At 34.1% G+C, this 17713-nt stretch overlaps 1 pseudogene; it reads right to left on the bottom strand.

Moving 5' to 3' along the window:
- Positions 1–14043: 14043 nt before the first annotated feature.
- LOC120142801 lies at positions 14044–17133 on the bottom strand (annotated as a pseudogene).
- Between the last annotated feature and the right edge of the window lie 580 nt (positions 17134–17713).

Here is a 17713-nt window from a genome sequence, read left to right as displayed (position 1 = left end):
TTCTGCAACTCGTGAATTATGATAAAACTTTTTGGATTGTCCTTCATGTATGTTACAGTTCTTCTTCAATTTGGTGACCCCTGTTATCCACTCTTCTGGGGTGTTTCCTATACCAGTATTTTGAAAGGCTTGACTGACCTTCTGGAAATCTTCCTGTATGCTTTCCATTTTGGTGCTCAATTTATCGTTTTGATCATTCAAATGACATATTTGGGCTTCGAATCTCAGCAAATCTTCTTCCTTCTGGACGTCCCTACTGATGATATTACCTTTAAATACATTTGGTGTTGATCTGGCAGGATCTTCAATTACCAAACTAGGTTGATCATTTATCATAAACTGCAAGATTCCCTGATCCAAAAGACTTTAGACTCGACATTTGAAGGCAAGACAATTCTCAATGGTATGTCCTTGAGCTCCGTCATGATATTTACAATAAACGTTGATGTTATACCAATTCGGATATGGAGGTTGGAACGGTTTTATATAATATGGATCCACTTCTCGTGCTTCCAGTAGCTTCTCATACAACTCTTTATATGATATAGGTATAGCATCAACATGAGAACCGCCTTTTGTCTTGGATTGAACCTGAGTTTTAGATGCCGGGAGCAGACTAAACTTTGATGATTTCAGGTTACATGATTTCTTCTCTTCTCTAGGAGCTTTTACAGTTGTCATCATTTCTTTGGTATTTCCAGATGACTTGTGAATACGAATGATGATTGTTTGTAATTTCTCAAACTGGTTAAGATCAGAAGTCCCTTGTGCATCTGACATTGCAGAGTTAGGTTCATTGAGCTCTCTATCTTTCATTGTAGGGGTTTCTTTTTCTTTGTCCAAAACAGATATTCTATCCATCATCTTGGTCATCTGCTCTCTTATTTCTCGTATCTCCTTTTGCTCTTCAATAGGCATACGATCTTTGGGTGCATAGCTCTCATCTATCCTCGGAGTTCCCTCAGGATGCCTTTTCTTGGCCTCATCATATTTTGTTTGATCATAAAACTTTTTGTCCATTTACGATTTCTTTCCAATATGATGAACAATCTTTCCAATAAACACCTTTTGATTATGCCATGATCATGCAATGCAAACAAAGAAATCAATATGAACATATTAGAGCAATAAACAAAAATATGAAAAAATAAGAAAAAATAGAATAATTAGTACCAACTAATGGAAAAAATCTATCTATCAAGGTATAAATCTTAACCTCATGCTTTCTAGTTCCATGCTTTGTTTGGAAAATTTAGCCTAACCGCATGATTTCTAGTTCGCATGCATTTATTCAGGAAAAAGAAAAGGAAATAAAATAAATTAAAAGCTAGAGCTTATTTCTCCTTTGTGTATACCTACTGACAAAATTTCGGCATGGTTTCAGATCGGGAGAGTTTTAGGGTTTATTATATGCAAGTTTTCAGTTCTAGGAGTAAAGGTACTCGAATTGTCCTTGTTGATGCCCCCTTGGGCTATCAACCCTCAATCCTAGTCCACTACAAACTTAAGCATACCGAGTTTAATTCGAGGGGACACATTTCTTTATGTTTGACATGGAGAATAAATTCTCACGAAGATATAGAGCATATGAACTCCGAAAGCTACTTGCTAGGTCTAACACGAAGAATAAATTCTCACGAAGACGTCGTTTTCACTCCCACTTAAAAGGGACAAGCTTGATTATAAAGCTTATTTTATGGAAATGCAAGTGATGTGTGTGAGGAGAAATATTCAACCCTCAGACAAACAAATAATATGAAATTTAAATAAAATAAAAATATTAATAAAAATAATATACATATAAATATTATGAAAATAATAAGTAATAAATATTTTGAAAGAAAAGAATTAAAAATTAAATAAATATGAATTTTTAATTTCTAATTGATAGAGACAATTTATAATTGATTTTAAAGTTTGACCGGTCCCCAGCAGAGTCGCCAAGCTGTCGTAACCGTTTTTCGTCCGGGCACTAATTTTTTACTTGGCGGGAAAAGTGATGTAATAAATGGTTTTTAAAATAATTTGGGAGTCGCCATCGGCCTTTTGGGTCAGGTAGGTCGAATACCTAAAAATTATCTTTTAAAAGAGTTTTTAAGAAAACATCAGTTAAAAGATAAACTGATCTGCGTTCTAACCAAAAATTCATTCTTTTTAGAAATAAAAAGGGATTCGTGGTCGGTTACGTTTAGGGAAGGATTAGCACCCCTACAACACCCAAAATTGGTACTTTTTAATTATAAATTGTCTCTATTATTAGAAATTTAAAAATTCAAAATATATTTAATTTATAATCCTATTATTTCAAAAGTATAATTATGAAAAAATATATTAATAAAATATTTATTTATTTAGAAATATCAGAAAATGACTTCTAGGTGCCTTAAGACAGCTCTTTTCTTTGATATTAAAAAATAAATAAATAATTAAAACATTTTTCTAAAAATAATAATAATATATAATTAAAAAAAATAGGATATTTATTTATTTAAAAATATCAGAAAATGGACATCCAGTTGTTTTAAGACTGCCCTTTCTTAATATTGAAAAATAAATAAATATCAAAATATGATTATTTTCCTTAAAAGTAATTTATCTAAAATTAATTTTATAAATAGGATTTTTATTTAATAAACAAATAGAATAAATAAATAAATATTATATATATAAAATAATCATGAAAATAATAATTTAAACATATATCAAAAGTAATAATAAAATAAAATAATAATAATTAAAATGAAAGAAATTAAAAGTAATAATATTAAAAACTATAGGATCGTATTCATAAATATATGAACTTAAAATGTAAAAATAATAAAACTTATGGTTAAAATTAAGATTATATAAAATTTAATGATCAAATTATAAAATATAAATAATTAAGAGACATGGTTAGAATTATCATAAAATATAAATGCTAGTAGTGTAATTAGCCATTAATTATTTAATCGATGATTAAAATAGAAATATTAAAATTATTAGGGACTAAATGCATTATTTATCCTAAATATATAGATACACATATCAGTGATTAATTTACAATAAACTAAAATTCAAAGATATAATTAAAACGTATAAAAATTAAGTTTAATGACCAAAAATGAAAGTTTACAAAACTTGGAGGTTAGCGGGCATGGTTTACCTACGTGAGAAATTACGCAGGGGTCCCTCCCCAAAACGGCGTCGTTTGGGGAGGGATTTATATACCCCTAAATCGGCTGAGAAGGGCTCCAAGCCTCTCATTCTCTCTTTTTTCTTCTTTTCTCTCTCTTCAGGAGAGAGATATATCATCTCTCTCGTTTCTCTCCGGCTTCCCTCGCCTGAGGGAAATTCAGAGATGCTGACCACCGTGCTCCGGTGGTAACCACCGCCACCGGCTACCATATACGGTGGTCGGATTTTACATAAAGACCCCAAAATAAAGCCCAGAACCTCCCAAGGCCGAATATTGCCTTGGTTTGCCCTAAAAAACTCTTGATCGTAGCAGATCTAGAGAAATACCTTCGGGTATATCGAATGTTTCGTCGGCACATAGCATCTCCGGTCACCGCGTGGTTTCCTCGGTAAGTTCTTTCTCCTTTCTTTCTTTCTGTTTTGTTTGCTGCTGAGGGTTGTTGTTATTTTTTTTCTCTGTTTTCTGTTGTCTGTTCGGTATCTCTTCGTTGCTCTCTCTGGTCTGTTGGTTGCTGTCTCCGTCCTCTTGCTCTTGTTTCTGTTATCTCATGTTCTTCCTCCTTCTTCTTTTATTTTGCAGGTGATTCGAGGCTTTTATAGCCTCGACGAAACACTCCTCGGACCGGTCACAGAAGGATTTCTTGGTGATTCACCATAGCTATGGTGGTGACTCACCATAGTGCTCGACGTGGGGTGATGATGAGGCGTTTCTGGAGGCTTCGATGGGGTGGCGTGGTACTGACGGTGGCGTGGCAGCAGCTGAAGCGTCAACGTGGAGGTGGCGGCTGAGCAGAGGCGACGGCTGGCCTTCTGGAATCTTGGAGGCGGCTGGGGCTCACTGGAAGCGGCGGCTGGGAGCTAGGGTTTGAAAACCCTAGCTGAAACCCTAAATGTTTTAGGGTTTCCCTCTAGTTTGGGCCAACTGTAAATGGGCCTTGTAAATGGGTTTAGGGTTATGGGCTTTTGATGTATTTTTAATTTATTTATTAATAATATATAACAATAATAATAATATTATAATAATAATAATTAAATAATAAAATAAAAAGTAAACTGAAAAATTAGTGTCTACAGTATGGACGTAGAGGTGATGCAGTGCATAATGAGATGAATCAAAGATGGTGGGAAGCTCGTGTCTATGAGAGTGCTACGAATGAATTCCCATTTGACTCTGTCAAAAGCTTTCTCCATACCGATTTTAATTGTCATCCATCCTTACTTCGATTTCTTGTTGTGCATATAGTGAATAATTTCTTGGTTAAGAATGATGTTTTCTGTAATATACCTCACGACGATAAAGCTTGTTTGTGCATGATGAATAAGGCGCGGCATGATCGACTTTAGTCTTCTGACAATTATCTTGGTGAGAAGCTTGTAGAAGACCGAACAGAGGATTATTAGTCTGAAATCGGACATAGATTGAGGCACATCAACCTTTGGGATGAGAACAATGGTGGTTCTATTTATCTCAGCTTCAATCGGACTACTAGTGAAAACAACTTTTACCATGCAACAAACTTCGACCTTGACAATGTGCTAATTCTTTTGGAAGAATTCTGCATGGAGGCCATCAGGACCAGGAGCCTTAAGTGGGGCCATTTCAAATAAGGCTGCCCAAATCTCATCATCATCAGGAATATATTCAAGGGTCCAATAGGAAGTAGGCTCCGTCACCAGAAAACAACCTGGGAGAGGGTAGGGACCAGTAGGTCCGTTAGGATTCGCATAGAGATTCATGAAGAAGTTAATAGCTTCTGCTTGGAGAATCTCATCATCATAACACCATTCATTGTCAGAAAGTTTGAGAGCTGTAATGCAATTTCTAGCTTTGCGTTGTTTTACTTTTTGATGGAAGTATTTAGTGTTCCTGTCACCGAAAACAATCCAATCAAAGCGGTCTTTTTGCTTCCAGAGGGTCTCCACCTGGTCAAGAATTGATTCCAATTCCACTTGTAAATCAAACTCAAGTGCAGTAAGGGTGGGAGTGTGGCACCTTTCAAGAGCTCTCTGAACACCTCTAAGACGGGCCATGATTGAACGCTTTTTGGAGCTAATAAAACCAAAGACATTTTTATTCCATGAATCAGTTGCAGTAGTAAAATTGGCAATAGTCTCATAAATGTTTGAAGTTGACTTCCATTTTTCAAAAACCATCCACTCAAAATCAGAATGCTCGAGCCACCCCAAAATGTATTTGAATTGGTGCCCAGAAGGATGTCGAGAAACATGTTCAGTAAAAAAGAGGAGAGGGCGGTGATCCGATCTAGCGTGAAGAAGGTGGTGAACAATAGCATTAGGGAATGGCTCATCCTAAAGGTGGTTGCAAAGTATACGGTCAAGGCACGCAAAGGCATGGCCTCAATTCAAGGTAAAAGCAGGACCATGGAAACCCATATCCCTTAGGCCGAATTGTAGACAAACTACTGAAAATCTTTGCTGGCCTTGGTCGTGGGGGCGCACCCCTTGTGATCAGCAGAGAAGAGAGTTAAGTTGAGATCCCTGAAGAGAAACCATGGGTCGTGAATAGAAGAGGACAACTCACTGAGATGGTGCAAGAGAGCTTTTCGTTTATGGACAAGCATAAATAAGCATAGCCAGGGATGGTTGATTGCTCCCAGTACGATGAATCTGAAAATGTTTAAACTAAAAGTGGTTCAAAAGAACTTTGATGTGAACCGTGTTATGCCAACAAAGCCATTTACCACCCGAGAATCCAAAAGCTTGAATTCTTTGAGAATTAGGAAATCCTAATGAAGCAATGATTGAATCAACTTTAGAGCCGTTAATTCTTGGCTCCACAAAACCAACCATGTCAGGCTTATTATCACGGGGAAATTGTTTGGCTGTTGTCAAGAATTTGGGATCGCCACATCCATGTACATTCCATACAAGAAACTTAATCATTAAAAAGTTATGAAAAGAGAGGAGAGGACCTGGGGATCAGTCCATCATTATATATGCTTCATTCCTCGTTGGAGTGTTTGCACGAATAGTTTCTGAAGCACGTTTAAAAATCACCATAGAGGGCTACATCATTTGCTTTGAGATGACCTCGACCGCGTTGCGAGAAGGGGCCTTTGGAGGTTTGTCAGGAGGCTTTTGTGGGAGCCAAGGTTGTCGTGCATTTGAGCATGAGCCAACATTAACCTCCATGTTGGGATCACTGTTCTCTTGAAGAACAACTATTTTGTGCTTTGAGGGGTTCATAGTAGGGGCAGCAGCTTTTGTCATATTTTTATCAATATTAGGTCGAGCAGTGGTTGACGTGCGATGAGGCACAGGCGCGGCAGTTTTCAGAAATAGGGTTGCATGTTTATAGAGACTGGTTTTCGGACTTGAATAGTTGTTTTTGTCTTGGGAACCTTAGAGGGGATCGGAGTTTTGCCTTTACCAGAGTTACCAACTTCTGGAGTGGGAGCAGTGATATTTCTTGGTTCTTAGGGGTCTATCTCGGTGGTGAGAGAATGTTGGCCAGGATGGTCTTCTTGGGGGCTTTGTATATAGGGTTCAAACGAGACCCAAAGGGCAGAGTCTGCTTGGATGTGAAGCCAAGTTCGGGTGGTCGGATGCTTTTACTGTACTGTCGTTTCTCTACCAGCATCCAGGGCCCAAAATCTGAGTTTTACGGGGCCGAGACGTTATTAACGGGAGATTTCGAGGGAGAAACGGCAGTGGGTGAAATGACAAGCGGGCAAATGTCCTTGACATGCCCATATTTTCCACATTAGAAACAAATTGTAGGTAAGGCTTCATATTCAACGACTTGGAGACGACCGTTAATTAGAATCTTCAACACCAGCGGCTTTTCGAGATCCAGAGTGATGGTCATTCTAGCAAATTAGTCGCGTCGGCCACATTCAGTCTGATAATCCAGCTTTAGGACAGGACCAATACATTCACCAATTTCGGTGATGAGGCTACGCTTGTAAAGGGTAGGCAGGAGGCCAGGAAGTAAACCCAAACGGTAATATTTTTCAGGTACAATTGCGATGGAAAGAAATCAGACCAGGTCTCAATGATCAAGTAATGACCAAAAACCATCCACGATCCATCCGCAAGCACCGTCAAATAGTCTAAATGGGTTCGAAAGGTAATCAGGAAGTAGTCGTTCTCTATGAAATGACATATTGGTTGAGACAGCTTCCATAGTTCATAGATTTTGTTGCGTAAAGTAGTGTAGCTGATTCTCCTCCCAAGGAGTTTGACGACCACAGTTTGGTCGAAACAATGCACAACCAAGTTATGAATACGTTGAGAAAATTCAATTGAGATCACGTCATCCACTACACTTTGGGATACATCACCATCAAGCAATTCAATCGCTTCCTCATCGATGCTGGATTTGGTTGCATTTGGGTCAGAGGGATTGTTCCCCATTAAAGTATCCTTGTAAGAAAGATTCGGGACTCTTGCAGGTGCAGTTGGGGAATGAGTTTTCGCAACAACAACTGCGGGATTGGGATTAGGGTTACCTGGGCTATTGCATAGTGCAAACGGGGTTGAAGGCCCATGGTCGGTGTAATACCCCAAATTTTTTGTCTAATGACTAAAAGGTAAGTTTTGAAAGTTTGGTGGCTAAAGTGTAAACTTTGAAAAGTTTAGGGACCAAAAAATATAATTTTGAAAATTTATATATTTTATTTAGCCCGTAAATGAACAACTTGGTCTAAAACAAGGATTTTCGTGGGAATCATAGGATTTGTGTTAAAAGTTATAAAGCGAAAAAGTTTGATATTGGAATCAGATAATCGGATCGAATCAGAATTTCATGAAAATTTGAAGGATGTTAGAAAATGTATTTCCATATTTTAGATAAGATAAATTTGGCTCAGAACAGTGTAATTTTTCAGATTTGACCGAATAGTGGAATTTAGTGATTAAAATGCAATTTTTGAAAATTACATGGCTAAAGTAGAAGGAGAGTCAAATTGGTTCATATTTGACAAAGGAATGTTTTAATGGAAGATATTGTAATGACAATTGGTAAATATCAAGTTTCATTAATGGTATTTTGGTGATTTTTCATTAATGGTATTTTGGTGATTTTTCATTAATTGAATTTTAAATTCAATTAATTGGTTTAAATGTTATGTGTATCATGAAAATTGCTAGAAAAATCAGGAATTCTTCTTCTCCATCAGCTTGTGTTGTGAACTCCTCTAAGGTGAGAAAAAATGTTTTTTTTCCATTTTTTAGTTATTTTAGAAGGATTTTGGACTAAGTTGTGAACATGAAAATGTTCTACATTCAATTCTCTATCTTTTGGTATAAGAAATTCTTGCTAAACATGCTTGGATGTTGAGATTTTATGACTTGGGTTTATGAAGGGTTTATGGATTTTATGGATTTAATGAAAGATTTTTATGTTAGTGGTGTTGGAGAATAATTCTAAAGCTTATGTAACGACCAAAATGATGTGTAGGCGCTTATATATCATTTGGAAATGGCTAAGGTTTTAAGATATGATTGGATTTGGATTAAATTTGATTTGTGATGATTAGAATAACATGAATTTGTTGTAAGGAGGTTGAATTCATGCTTGAAATTGAATAAAAAGTCCCCCTAAAGTGACATGGGGTATTCGACCATATGTAAAATATTAAGGGAAAATGTTGAAAAATTCCCTATGGTTTAGAAATGATATTATAAGTATTCTATGTGAATTGTAGATTGATTTGGATCAATTTGAAACCTTAAAAGTGAAAAGGGCTAGTTTACAAGTTTTAAGGATTGTGGGACATTATTGTATAAATGTGAGATTTGGAGTATTTAATGATAATATTCAGTATTAAGATGTTGGAAAATTAAGTTGCAAAGTTGGTTGGAACCAAATTGCAAGTTTGGTAAAATTTAGGGGTGGAATTTGAAAAGTCCAAGAAATATAGGGACTTGATTTCAAGTTTTTAAATGTGAAAGTACCATTTGGGTAAAAATAAATTGCTAGAAATTTTATTTATGTGCTGATTTTTGAGTTTAAATGTTGAGTTGGGATCGAATTTCAAGTTTAACAAGTTGGGTGGTTGAAATTGAAAAGTTTTAGAAAGTTAAGAACGAAATTGCATGTTTTTAAATGTTCAAGTGTTTATTTAAATATTTTATTAAGGTGATGAAAATTTTATGTGATTAATGTGACATGATCATAATAGTGAAAGGCTATTATAAATTTAATGGGAAGTTAAAGTGAATTCTAGAAAGAATTCATAATTAGTTGTTTGATTGTGCAATTAGCAAAAGTTGAAGGGTTGATAATGGAAATATATATTTTTAGAATTTAAGGAAATATTTTGAGAAGTTTGAAGCTTTGATGGGAGTACGATTTAGTCTTATATCGATTTAAGTATCGATTTTATTTATATCGAATTTTATATTTACACTTTGATTATGTTAGTTTAATACTAACATATACCTTGAACATTTTATGTTATTATATGATGTCGTTAGACCTCAATAAATCTAGTGATCCAAGTAACTCGAAAAAAAGAAGGAAAAATGCAGAAATTAAGAAGATTATGGAGGAGGAGATTCGACATGAAAGCAAAGGTGAGTGCATTTAATTCGTGTTTGTGTTATCGTACAAACATCGACATGTGATGAGTCAGTGACAGAGTTACTAAGGCAAGAAGTGACTCCTAAGGTTATGTGAATTGTGATTCTAGCCTAAAAGTTCATTTATTAATACATAATTATGAAATTAAGCTAAGGATGTTAATTAACGAAAGTTGTCTATAAATTAGGATTCGAACAGTGAGTTTAGAAATTCACCATAAATTATACATAATTGATTAGAGAATGATCTCTACACCATTAGAATTGTATGTTAGTATAGCTTTGTTTAAAATATATGGTGACTGGTTTCGAGGTGTACACAAAAAGATATGAATTTTTAATCGTGAATAGGTCAGAAAATAGGGCTGCAGATTCTGCTCAAAACAACTTCTACAGTCAATTTTGAAAATTCACTATTACTCGCAGAAGTTGAACTAGAAGATTTTGATAAATTTTTTCCGTTTGCACCAGCGAGATAAATTTTGATAAATTCCATATTCTGATAGTTCTCACTGGTGCAAACGGAAAATTTTTTCAGTATATATATTAATACATAATAATATTTGTTTGAAGGTAGTGCAAATTGTCAGAATATGAAATTTTGATAAATTGTGTATTGAAAGTAGTGGAAGGCAAAAAATTTAAATCTAAAGCATAGTTAGGTTTATATTTTGATTAAAAAAAATATTAAAGTGTTAAAGTGAGTGTAGTTTATTTATTTAATTATTATAATCGATGCCGACTTGCGATAAGTCAACCTTATTTTATTTTCTAATATGATTTATAAATTTTTAGTATGAAATATTTCTATAATATATTTTTCAACAAGTTTTATGAATGATTTTGGGTATGAAATGACCAAGTATGATATTTATGATGGTGAATTCTAAATGTTTACAATTATTAGATGATTTTCAGTTATCAGATATTTATAGATATGAGATGTTTTACAGTTATCAAACACAAATTAATAAATGATTCTATGATGATACATATAAGTCCATTGTATGTTGCATTGAGAGTCATAGGTATATTTGGTATGCCATTTAGTGAGTACTTTTCAGTTATCAGTTATCAGTTCAACTTCGGTAATTCATGTACCAATGTTCAGTACCGTTGGTGCTCAGGTTATGATTGCACTGAAATGCATCATATCACAATTTCAGTTATGATTTGGCATTGTGTTGTGCCTAGTGCGCACCATAAACTCACATATTTTATATTCTCTTACATATACATTGAATTATATAGATAAATATGAAAGTCATGTCAGGATATGAAAATGAATATGAAAGTTATGAATGATGTCTATCTAAAAGAAATCATGATATTGTGATTTTATCTTATATTATTCATCAGAATCTTTATGAGTTTATAAATTAAAATGACAGTTATTACCGATTTACATGATTTTTGATGAAATCATGTGAGGATGATATTCAAGTTTTAAGGGAAAATCAGCTTGAACAACTCGGTTCGAAAGCTTTAATATTTTCATTAAAATTACAGTTTCATGTTATAATACTTTATGAAATTTATATTTTATATCATTTTAGTTATGTTATTGTCTCACTAAGTTTTATTTAGTGCGTGATGATTTTTATGCATTGGTTCGAATAAAGTAGATGACGTTAAGTGAAGAGTTTGTCAGCATCTTATGGAAATCAAACCTATCGACAATATCAGTAAGATATCCTAACTTTGATTTATTAGTGGCATGTACATTATATATGTTAGATTGCTTTGTCAGATTTATTTTCAAAAGGATCCATAATAGTAATTTAGGACTGTTAATTTTAGTTAATTTTAGTTATAGTTGTAAATAGGAATGGATATTACGAACGGTTTTTAAATGGTTTTAAAATTAAGCAATATTAGGCAATTGTATATAAATAAGAAACCGCATAGAACTGTCTAATTACTGCATAAGATCAACCTATTTTGGAATGATAAATTATTATTTTACGAATATACATGCTAAATGAAGAAGATATAAAATAGATAAATGAATGTTTTAAAATGAAACTAAATTTTTAGCATTTACTTTCGGTGAACATTCCTAAAGTTGATATCTTTAACTCGTATTTTAAATCGTATACGGGTTATGAGTATTACAAACAGGGTGCTCATGATGCGAAGATTCTGCTTCAATCGGAGCGGCTTCATCATTCGGTGGGTCATCATCAATCCAACGAGGCTTTTTCGAGTACTGACCATCATTAGAGGACGATGGAATGGGGTTGTTGGAGGCGGGCATGCCTTTCGAAAGAATAGGAACGTCTATTAGGGGTTTTTAGAATTATTTTAAATAACAGGTAAGATCAAATAGCTACATAAGTAACAGTGGTGGAACATAAGCCGGACTAGTGGGGGCCATAGCCCCCAAAATTTTAAAAAAATTATAATTTAGACTCTTTGAATTTTCAAAAACTTTAATTTGGTCTCCCAAAAATTTTAAAAATTCATATTAAACTTTAAATATTTTTAAAGTTCTTAATTAAATCCCCTCTCATAATTTAAAAAAATTCTTATTAAGCCTCTCAAAATTTCAAAAATTTTACTTAGACCCTAATATTTTTGGAAAATATAAATTAAACCCTTCAAAATTTTTGAAAATTTTAATTTAAACTTTTAAATATTTTAAAGTTTTAAGTTGACCCCCTAAATTTTATCACCAAGTTCCGCCACTGATGAGTAATATTACATGTTAATAATAATGTAATAAAATGATGTGTTATGTAACTTCTAAAAATATTAATCATCAATTGACTGTCCAAATAAGGTTTACGTAATGCCTAAAATTTTTAATATGAGTCAATTTTTTTTAATAATTTTAATATTATCAAGTTAGTCTCATATTAGAATCTATCCAGTGACGTTAGTAGTAAAAGGGATGCTATTTTTCTAGAGGTCCTATATTTGAACATTTGTATTTGTAATGTGTGTTATTAATTGATTAAGAAAGTTCTAAACAAATACTATTTTATAATTACATCATACTACTAAAAAAGTTAATTTCATATTAACTAAATCTCAGTGACCGAAAATGTCTTATAATATATGATTTTAACCAACTTTTTTTGGATTTGCAAAAATAACCAACGAATTTGCAACACGAACTCCAATTTCGCAACACGAATTCTCCAATTTCGCAACCAATTTCGCAACTCAATTACCAATATAAGTAAACACGGTAGAAAATATACGCAACTCGAATTCACCAATTTCGCAACTAAATTACCGATATAGGTAATTGAGTTGCGAAATTATTGAATTCGAGTTGCGAAATTGGTTTCTAAAGTGTTTACCTATATCGGTAATTGAGTTGCGAAATTGGCGAATTCGAGTTGCGAAATTGGCGAATTCAAGTTGTGGATTTTTTCTGCCGTGTTTACCTATATCGGTAAATGAGTTTCGAAATCCGAATTCGAATTACGAATTTGAAAACTGAGTTGTGAATTTGAGAAATTCGTGTTGTGAATTCCAAATTCGCGTTGCGAATTTGGAAACTGTGTTGTGAAATTGGAGTTTGTGTTGCGAATTTGAAATCGTGTTGCGAATTCGTTGGTTATTTTTACAAATTCAAAAAAAGTTGGTTAAAATCGTATATTATAAGGCATTTTCGGTCACTGAAGTTATTTTTTCTAAAATATAATCTTATTAAAGTTAAATAGACAAAGGATGAAATTAAAAAGTTATGAAGTATGAAGACTAAAATTAACTTTTATTAAAATAGAGATATGTTTAAGGAGACTAAATAAGGATATGGAATACGTGTTGTATTTAGTATTAAAGTGAAAAAATATATATGATAAAGAAAATGAGAAATGATCCTAGATCCATATATAAATAATTCCTTTTGAACCCCTTTGTAAAAATGATCTAAATGATAGGTAAAGATGTACATTTGCCTAAATTTAATAGATTGTGATTTGATTTTATAAATTTGTTTTTTTTTAAAAGAATTAAGTTCTGAATGAATTTTTCTAAAAGTATAAGATTAGATCGAACCGACTCGAATTTAGATTTATAGTGAAAAATATTAAATTTGAGATAGTGATATGGTTATTTTTTAAATATTTAATGATAATTATAATAATATCCCTCTCTATATTATTTTTTCAATTATTCCTCTAGTATACCTAACAAAAATGAATTATATATATATTTATATCAATCAAATCGCCGTGGAAAAATAGAATACTTGGATCGAATTAAGATGAGCCAGAAACTAACCTAACCCAATTCTATACCTATATATAGTTATATGTATTAATGTCTAAATAATGGATCCTAATCCATCCAAGTACGAACCTAATTTTATGAGGTCAAGATGTACGCTTGCAACAAGTCCTTCAGTGAACAAACTCCCGAATTAAAAGAAACATACATTAATCGAAGCTTGCCACAATCAAAATCAGCTTTCCTCAACAGCATCCTAGGTAGGAATCTCTGCAAAAAATTCAAGTAATTCATCATCTTCCCTTCGCTTTGCTGTATAAATCCCACCACGAAAGCTGTGGCAATCACATCAAAACTCCTCCATCTTCTTTCTTGAGTAAATTTTTTCAACCCCATCTCGATTCTCTCGTATTCGTCCTCGGCTTTGCCCGGTTTCAACAAGGCATCACCGAGACATCTAGCGAGAACAACACCGTCTTCCAAGGCCAAACACCCGCCTTGGCTGAGGTCCGGGGTCATAGGGTGAAGAGCATCACCGGCTACACAAACATTGCCTTCGCTGATATCTCCCCAAAGAAGCTCCCACGGCTTCCTATATCTTAACGGCGATGACACGACATGATCCGGAGAAGTTTTCTCGACGACGGATCTCATCTCGTCCTATGTGTCTTGGATCTTGCTTGCTGCGAATTGCTTCAGCTTAACCGGATCGTCTTCCATTTCTTCCTCTACAAATAACAATAGAGTTTTAAAAGTGATGATGTGTGATTTGAGCATGTTGATAGAAATAAATTGACATATCGGTAATGAGTAATTCACCCTTTCTAATTAAAATAACCATTGACAGATGTTTTTTTTATTAGAGAGTAATTAAAGAGAAAATTTATCGATCCTAACTAAGAGAGATTTACCCTTGCTTGTTGGAACGGTGGGTGCGGGTGGAAAGAATGGAATGCTGAATTTGTACGTTATTTGTCCCGCGTAGGGATCGATTTCATCTCAATAGTTCGCAATGATTTTAACTGATGCGCATATAAAAGACTATTATAGCTATTTGTAAGTCAACAAGATAGATCTACTAGTCCGATCTCAGTGGGTCTACGAGAAGTCTTTTCGGTTGATACTAAACTGATAGTTTTCAAAGATAATTTCGAAAATATAATATATTAATGTTTTCAAAGTAAGGTACCTTTGGAGGATGGAGTCCAAGTAGGAAAACAGTAGACATTCTCGTGATCACAACGGAGGAACCCTGATCGAACACCTTTGCCGACGAATTGTGTGAATTTCGGTTCGAATCCATGGCCACCTTTGAAACATGCATTGCCTCTAACCGCTGATCGACCTGTGAAAGCAGGCCTCTTTAAACCAAGCCATGTTGCCACCACTGAGTTGATCCCATCACACCCTATCAATACCTGTCATGTTGCAATGAAAAACACCCTCTTTCAACTATATATATAATCTTGGGTTAATTCCACTAGACATCCTTAAACCATAGCCTAGATTCTATATTGATCCTCAAAAACTTTCTAATTGACTCATGATATATCAATCCAATCCTTTTGTTTGATTTACAAAATTTAATGACTCGTGATATATCACGTCCGGTCATCAAGAACAAAATAAAATTAAATTCGAAAGCATATATAAATTCATCATTAAAGATTACCAAAAGGGTTCTGATCTTTCAAAAAGAATAATTTTTCACTTTTGGTATAATTGTTTGATGGGGATTAAGAACAAAATTTTCGGATACCACTACCTCTTTCAAATAATTCATTATTAATTTAACTTTGAGCATTTATAATTTGATCACTGATCAAATTATAAATACAAATTAGGATAACTGCACATCACTTTTATGAAATTTTAATGACTACGACAATTAATAGCATGATTAGTCATTTGATTTTATATCCATAATTAAAAATTTTGACCCAACATAAAATTCTTGCTAGAATATGACGTCAAACAAATTTAAAACAAGGGTAAATTACTCGTTTAGTACTTAAATTATCAGTTTTAATCTATTTTAGTACTTAAACTTCAATTTTTTTCAAAACCATACCTAAAGTTTAGTTTTTGTTTCATTTTAATACCTCTTCAAAATTTACCGTTAAGTTTTGTAAAAAAAAATTGAAAGCTTAGGTACTAAAATAGACCAATACTGATAATTTAGGTACTAGATGGCAGGGTACTAAAATGAAATAAAAATTAAATGTTAGGCTTGATTTTGAAAAAAAAATAAAAATTTAGATACTAAAATAAACCAAAACTAATAGTTTAGGTACTAAATTCCTAGTTTACCCTTAAAACAATAGTATCAAATTTAATGCCTAGGTTGATAGCTTGTTTAGGACAAAAGCCTATATAATACTTTTAAGAGTTTAATTCAGGGATTAATTTAAAATACAAATTATAGTTTAGGGACATTTGATCGAATTAACCTTATAATTTATAAAATAAGATACAAAAAGGATTTTACCTTGCTTTTGAAGACGGTTCCATCAGCAAGATGCACTCGTTTAAAGTAACCCGAAGATTCATCGATGGGAACCACTTTAGAGGAGAACCTGATGGTTCCATCGGGGAGTTCCTTCGCTAAAGTTTCCAACAACGATCTCCATTGAAGACAACGAATCTCCCGGCCATCAAACAAAATTTCCGATATCAGCTTCTCCGAGAAGCCACAACTATGCTGCACTCAGATCAGATAAACCAGCGTCAGTTTACGGCAAAATCCAAGGCTTTTAAGAGATTGTGTCATGGAAGGAGCTGAGATAACATCATCAAGGAATGAGAATGAATATCTAGGAGGAGTTGGCAATGCAGAAGCAATAACCAAGGATAACCAGGGCAACCGAGAAATTCGCAGAAGTTTGAGAGAGAGAAAGACACCCTAGGTGTTAATAGATTTTGTCTGCTACTGAGGATTTAAAAAATATATAAATAAAGCAGCATGTAAAACGTGAAGGCATCTATAATCCTTCAATTTTATTTCCAACTTAAATTTACTTTCAATTCCCTTTATTCCTTCTCTGGTTTTCTCTGATTTGATTCATAACAATTTGGTGTTCTCATTGAGTTCAATACCATGGTGAGTAACACTAAAGCAATCAAATCCTTGCAGGAGACAAGTTGATGCGGAGGATTAGAAGAACTGGAAAGCCTCAACTCAAAAAACCCTTCAGGAAGTCCTGCGACAGTTGGCGATGATTTCTGCATGGTTGGGCACTACGACAACTACTTTTGCTGAAGGCGACGGTTCTGTGGATATCGGGAGTACCCGAGGCAAATCGAAAAATACGAGCTGAATCTGAGGACTTATTTCCTTTCTCGCCAAAACCGGTCCAAGTAGAATTACCCTTATTCACTGGGAAAGACCTAGAGGGGTGGTTGGCATCTGCAAATGACTTCTTTGAATTTTATGGCACTGAAGACCATCATCGGGTAACAATGGCGTCCTTCAGAATGGAAGGAACTGCCAAGAAATGGTTTCGTTGGATGCAATGCCAAAGACAACTGGCGGGTTGGCACCATTTAGTCAGCGCGATTCGACGACGATTAGGAGTAATGGAAATCGAATTGCCAGAAGGGCAGTTGTCCAAGCTAGTTCAAATCACGACAGTGGAATATTATCAAACACGCTTTGAAGATATGGCTATGCGCACAACCAATCTCTCGGATTAGTTCCTTACGCAATGTTTTGTGTCTGGGCTTCGTCCAGATATTAAAAATGAGGTGTTGGGACATCGTTCTAATTCAATGAGTGAGGTACTAGCTTAGGCTCGATTTCATGAGGCCA

This window comes from Hibiscus syriacus, unplaced genomic scaffold (assembly GCF_006381635.1).
Source record: "Hibiscus syriacus cultivar Baekdansim isolate YM2019G1 unplaced genomic scaffold, ASM638163v2 tig00110831_pilon, whole genome shotgun sequence".
Taxonomy (NCBI): Eukaryota; Viridiplantae; Streptophyta; class Magnoliopsida; order Malvales; family Malvaceae; genus Hibiscus; species Hibiscus syriacus.
Note: the sequence above shows the minus strand (reverse complement) of the source record. Positions and strands in the feature narration are given on the sequence as shown.